Here is a 6,677-nt window from a genome sequence, read left to right as displayed (position 1 = left end):
TCACCACTTCAGAAGCCAGTCACTAGCCCAGGTTGTCACCTGTGCTTTTGACCCACTGGCTATAGATTGAGGGTTCCAAGAACCACCTCTTTGGACCTCAAATACCAGTCTCAAGTCCAGGTTAGTACCGGTACATCTGACTGACTGGCTATAAACCAGAGGTTCCCATAACTCCCTCCTTGGGTTCCATAATTTGCTAGAGCAGCTCACAGAACTCAGAGAAACATTTTGCTTACTAGATCACTGGTTTATTTCAAAGGATATTACTTAGGAACAGCCAGACGGAAGAGATGCATAGGGCAAGGCATGTGGAAAGGGTGCAAGCTTACATGTCCTCTCCAGGCATGCCACTGTCCCCATATCGCCATGTGTTCACCAACCCAGAAGCTCTCCAAACCCAGTTTTTCTGGGTTTTTATAGAGGCTTCCTTACGCAGGCATGATTGGTTAACTCGTTGGCCTTTGGCAATCGATTCAACTTCCAGCCCTTCTCTTTTCCCCAGAGATCAGGAGGTAGGACTAAAGTTTCAACCCCTTAATCACATGGTTGGTTCTCCTGGCAACCAGCTCCCACTCTGAGGTGGGGTCCAAAAGTCACCACATTAACATGACAAAAGGATCTTTATCTCTTTCATCATTTAGGGAATTCCAAGAGTTTTAAGAGCTCTGTGCCAGAAACAGGGATGAAGACTGAATACATATTTCTTATTATAAATCACAATATTGCACCACCCTTATGGCCTCATTTAACCTCAACGACCTCCTAAAAGCCTTATCTTCAAATATAGTCCTATTGGGGGTGGGCTTCAACATATGAATTTGGGGCAGTGGGAAACACAATTCAGCCCATAGCAGGCAGTCATAGTTGAGCATTGAGTTATTAAAATACATAGGTTATAATACAGTTCTTTTCTTTCCTTTTTCTTTTGTGTTATAGTTTAGGGCATTTTTTAAAGCTGTGTATGTGTTTATGTGTATGTATGTGTTTATATGAATTTTTTTTCAAGATAGTAAGAGGTGAATTTAACAGTAAGTATTATAAGAAGGACTGAATCTGATTAGTCTGTTATAAAGTGATGCCTAACTGATTCCATAAAAGTGATTCCTGAGTTTTTTGTGTCTATTCTCATCATTTATCCTTCCCCAAATCCTGGTAGGGTAAGTGTTATTATCTTTATTTTATATATGAACAATTAGAGTCATAAGACTTGGGACTTACTCAAGGACACATAGCTAATACGTGATATGATCATGATCCAGCCTTGGTCTGGGTGATTCTATGGCCTGTATTTGTTCCTCGATGTCCACCTACCTCAGTTCTTACTGGATGGAAGACAGACAGAGACACAGACCTAGTGATGTCAACTAGACAACAGTTACTCTCTGAGGGAGGAGCAATTGGTGGTTCAACCAAAAGTCTCATGAGAATAAACTTTTTGTAGATTTTGATTCTAAGTAGCAGTGCCTGTTTCTTATAAACTTTTAGTAAATTTAAGTTACAGTCTTAATTACTAATTACTTAATCTCTAAGTTATTATTCCAAATCCCTTTTCTTGTAAATTTGTACTGTTGACTGAACAAGGGTAAATACCCAGGTGACTGGTAGCACACAAGTAGATTTAGGCAAATTAGACATAGTGGTACTTTTTAAAGGTTCTTAAATTGTAATTTTGTGACTTGGAGAAGTTAAATATCTTGTCTGAGGTACAAAAGTGAGTCTGTTCCAGAACCATAGCTGCAATTCAATAAGTTACTTAATATAAAAGAAGTATTGGACTAGATATGATTTAATCTCCTTTCACCAGCTGTAAAACTTTTAGTAGGCCGTTTTCCCCCCCCATACCAATCTTCAGTCAGCATTACTGATGAGCAATTGATATGTAATTATTTTAAACCTATGATTCACAGTACATCACAGAAATATAATTAAAAAATTACTTATTGGATATTTTTTCCCTATCACAAGCCAGCCAATATTTCTCTGATAATTTTAATATCTAATTCAGGATATGATTTCTATGTTGTTTTCCTGTTTAAAACATGTAGATTATCTTTCTCTCTTCTCTCAAAGTACAAGTGTTTTAATTCAATTTTTCTGCTTTTGACACTTGGATATCCACACATTTTAATATAAAAATATATACTGCATTTATCATTACCTCTGCTTTATTTAAAAAACTAAAACTTTTATCACTTGAGGCAAGTAACATTATGAAAAACAACTCTGGATGATGCTCCACACTCAGTTATTAAGAATGAGAGAGTAACATATTCGAAGAGATTCCTCTTTATAAATATTCATAAGAATAAATATTGGGGTCAAATTGTTTTGGGGTTTTCAATGTGAATTTTGACTGACTTATATAAGCTAATTTTTTTGAGACAGTTATTTTCTATTATAAATGCCTTCAAGATGAAAGTATAGTGTTATTTCTACAATGGAATTACACTAAGGATGATTTGCATATCAATATGTCATTCTTACCCCATTAAATGTCTTTAACACAAATCATAGATGTTACTAGTGCCTGAAAACCTTTAAAGGTGGAGAGTGAGAGGTGTTTGAAAATAGTGAAGAGGGAGAAAGCTGAAATTGTGTACATAGTGACCTCTAAGCCAGTCCAAAAATATTACTAAAAGAATACAAGAAAGAAAAAAAACTCAAGTTCAAATATAAAGTACAGATGGTTGGTAAGAACAAAAATTCTTATTATACAATATTATTTTATGGATAGCAAAATGTATGGGTATTCATATAAATATAAATAAATTCAGTTAAAATGTTCTTTCTACATAGAAGTAAACTAATTTTTATGCTTCTGTGGCTTAAAAGATTTGGCTAGAAATTGATTTAGATTTAGTTATAAATTTTAATTATTATTGAATATATTTTAAAGGTCAACTTCTCTTTTTTCTGTAGCTTATTTGTTTGTGTGGCACATAGCCAGCTGGTATTCTTCAGAGGTGATTATAATTAAAATCTTGCAAAATCTTGCAAAATATGCCCCAGAAATAAAGTTTAAACAGTGAAGTGAATAAATATATCAATTACACGTAAGAGATAGAAAACTCTCCCTCTAGGTCAAAAATAACGTCAGGCAGTTTGCTAAGACAAAAAACTGGAATGCCTCATCTAAAATTTTCCAAGATGTGAAGAAAATAGGTGTTACAGGTAAAATAACCATATTTCTTCACTGGCTTAATTACGTTCTTTTTCAAAACATATTGTTGACTCTTATTCTGTAGGTTGAGGAGGATGAAACAATTTCTGGACAATCAACCCTCTGGAGGTTTAGATTTCATAGTGTGAGAATAAATGTCCTATCTGTGGCATCACACCCTCTAAATAAAATCCTGATTACCTATGCAACAAGGACCACAGAGGGCACAGAACAACATTATGAAATCAGTTATGCAATATTCATTTAGAACAAGAGCAGCTCTGCCCAAATAACCCAGGAGGAAGAAAAGGACGTCCCCACAAGGACAGGGACACGCAGAATCACTGCAAAGCAACCAAGAACTCTTCAATGCACTCTAAATTGGTCACATTATTTTAATGAGCTGACTGTAATTTTTAAAATCATTTGCTTTTGTAGGCAGATTTATAAACTCTGTTCTAATGGGGTCATTTATTAATTTGTCTAAAGATCATTTCTTATGACAAAAGCCTAACAAATTTAATAGAACGCATCTTTAAGTAATAGGTTCCCAAACGTTTCCATTGTGTGTTGTGTCAATTTTCCCCTGTTAATCATCTTCTCTTATGTTCAGATTATTAGAACTTGAAATCCAACAAAGTTTGCTAGTGCTATTGTTTTGGTTACTGAGAACGTCGTGGTTTTATATACATATTGCTTTCCATTTTACTTTCTTTAGAGCTATGCTCTAATCTTACCCTCTGCGAAAGACTGCCTGATCGCTTCATTTAAAATGCCCCAGTCTCGAAGCCTATTGCTCTCTCTTTCCCTTAACTACCTTATTTTTCTTTGATGCACCTATTACCTTATTTGTTTTTCACTTTCTTTCTTTTGGTAGAAATTAAGCTTTTTAAGGACAGGGACTTTGTTCCTGCTGTCACCCTACAGCATAGAATGGTGTGTGACATATTTTGGGTGCTCAATAAATGTTTGTCGGGACAATGTATGAAAAGATGAAACTGACGCACTAAATTCATTTCAATTCACCTGGTCATTTTTTATGACCTAACCATCAACTTTGGTGCACATCTGTCTCAGGAGTTGTCCCCATGGCTGTTCTTCACAATCTTTCAGCATTGTCCTAGTTTGGGCCTTTATTTTATCATGCTCAGACTCTTCAACAACTTCTTCTTGGTTCTTTTTGGATTCAATCTGTCTCGGTTTGGTCCATTTCCTCAATACTGCTGGTCATCTTTTAAAAATAATGAGTGGATGATGTCACCGATCCAACCCCACCACTCACCAGCCCCACGCTCTCAAAATGGCACAGGAGACTTTAACTCTGGCCAATGCCTGGACACAGAGATGAGGGAGAGAATTCTTACTATCTCTTTTGGAAAATTTAGATGTTATCTACGCATATGCCTTGTCTCAGCAATACCTTTTTCGAATATCAATTTTTATTAAAGCAAAAGTACTGGTGCTAGACAGATACAGATACATAAAAATCACAATTTTGTTTATAACACAAATTGGAAAAAAATCTCAGTCTGAACACCCATCAAAAGGAATGGTAAATCCACATTATCAATCATTATGTGGGTATTACAAAGAATGAGGTAGATATTTATGTACTAAACAGAAGGAATACCTATGCATACATAGTTAACTTGGAGGAAAAACTAAGTTCCAGAGTAATGTCTTTACTATGATCTCATTTTGTTAAGGAGAGAAAAATAATGAAAAAGAAAAAGACACAGAGACAGAGAAACACAGAGAGAGAAGGAGGGAAAAATACATGCTCTAAGGTAAATTTTGGGTTTAAACATGACTTTCTAATTAAAATAATAAAAATATTAAAGTATTTGTATTTGGCCAACATCTCATGTTAAATCTGTAACTTCTTGCTCTATTGTAATATATGAGCTTTAAAAATGTGGAAAATATAGACTCTCAGATGTAGAAAGGACTTCAAAGTATATGCATTTTTTTCTTTGTATTGCTGAGAAAAACATGGTTGTAGAGAAATTATTACTTAACAAAAGTCACATAATACGTTAAAAGTGGAATTAGGGATAAACTTTATACCTCTTGACACTTAGACTAGTAATCTTTCCAGTGAGCCTTATTGCCTCTCAAGGAGAATATTTTTCTAATTTGGGCTTGATTTTGCTTAATTATTATCGATTATCATGTCAATTATATGCAGAACCAGAGAATACAATACTTTGTCAAGAATAAAAATGTTTCAAAAAGCCAAAATGATTAAATTTGTATTGATTTAATTTGAAGAAGGAACCATCATTTTTTTCACAAAAGTGTGATTAAAAATTACAATTAGATAATAAATTTTAATACACTTTAACACATTAGTCACATAGAAAGTATTTCAAAGTTATACAAGTTCACAGAGTAAAGAAAAAAATGTGCCTAAGCTGATATTTAAAATTAGACTGGATTTTATTATGACTGTCATGACGGGTAATTCAAAATGCCAACCAATTTGTCTGATCAGTTATCATATGGGGATATAGCTGAGATTTCAGATTCACCCATATTGCATACTGTCTAGACATGGGCTCAACTTATAGGGTCATAAATAACTTCTTTTTTGTTTTTGTGCTTGGGATATATGTGGACCTGGAGAAAACAAAAGCCAGATGAAAAGCTTAAGCAGTTATATTTTACCCTGGACTACTCTCTGCTATGCATTAATAGTGGTATTTAGAATAGTTTCTGATTTATTTAGAGCTTTGCAATTGCATTTTTTATCAGGTAAAATATATGACTTCTCACATAGCAGGAAATCTTGATGATAGAGCATTCAGAAATAAACCCATCACCATTGCCTTGGTAAAAATGAGGGGTAACCATTATGCCAACTTTTTTTCTGAAGCCTAGTGTGGACTGTTTCTGCTCATCATGTCTTTTCTAGAGCACTGGTGGTTTAGAATTTGTAGAGATGTGAATTAAGAAATAAGGTGGGGAGGGGATTTTTTAGTCAAATATGTTTGGAACAGCCACAGTTCTCAGGGCATTTAGAATGCACATTCCAACAGAATACCTTACACAATTGTTGCTAGGATTACGCCATTTTTTAAATTGTTTTTTGTTTGTTTCTCAGAGAATCCCTCAAGACTAGTGTGTTTGGTGAGATAAGCATTGGGAAATGCTGATAAGGATACAGTTATTTGATATACTACGTGCAATTTAGGGGTCTAGTCAACAGGCGATGATGGTAAGCTATAGTTGAAGGAAGGACTGGAGGAAGTCCAAGCCATAGACTTAGTGCTTTACCTAGGTATGTCCTGGCAGATTGCCCCAGCAAGGTCAATTCCCCACACAGAAATTTCATGGCTACCAACATATATATAGGTTATAGTGTAGCAAGGAGTATTATGTAAATGCATTCCATGATGAACTCATACTTGGGTTTAAGATTATGTCTACAGCAGATTGTTATTACTTTTTATAACCATGCAGAAAAAAAAGATAATTGTAGAATAATTGAACTAAGAGTTGAATAGAATTCATATCA

The sequence above is a fragment of the Equus asinus genome, chromosome 10 (assembly GCF_041296235.1).
Source record: "Equus asinus isolate D_3611 breed Donkey chromosome 10, EquAss-T2T_v2, whole genome shotgun sequence".
NCBI classification, from domain to species: Eukaryota; Metazoa; Chordata; class Mammalia; order Perissodactyla; family Equidae; genus Equus; species Equus asinus.
This window is presented reverse-complemented; position numbering follows the sequence as displayed.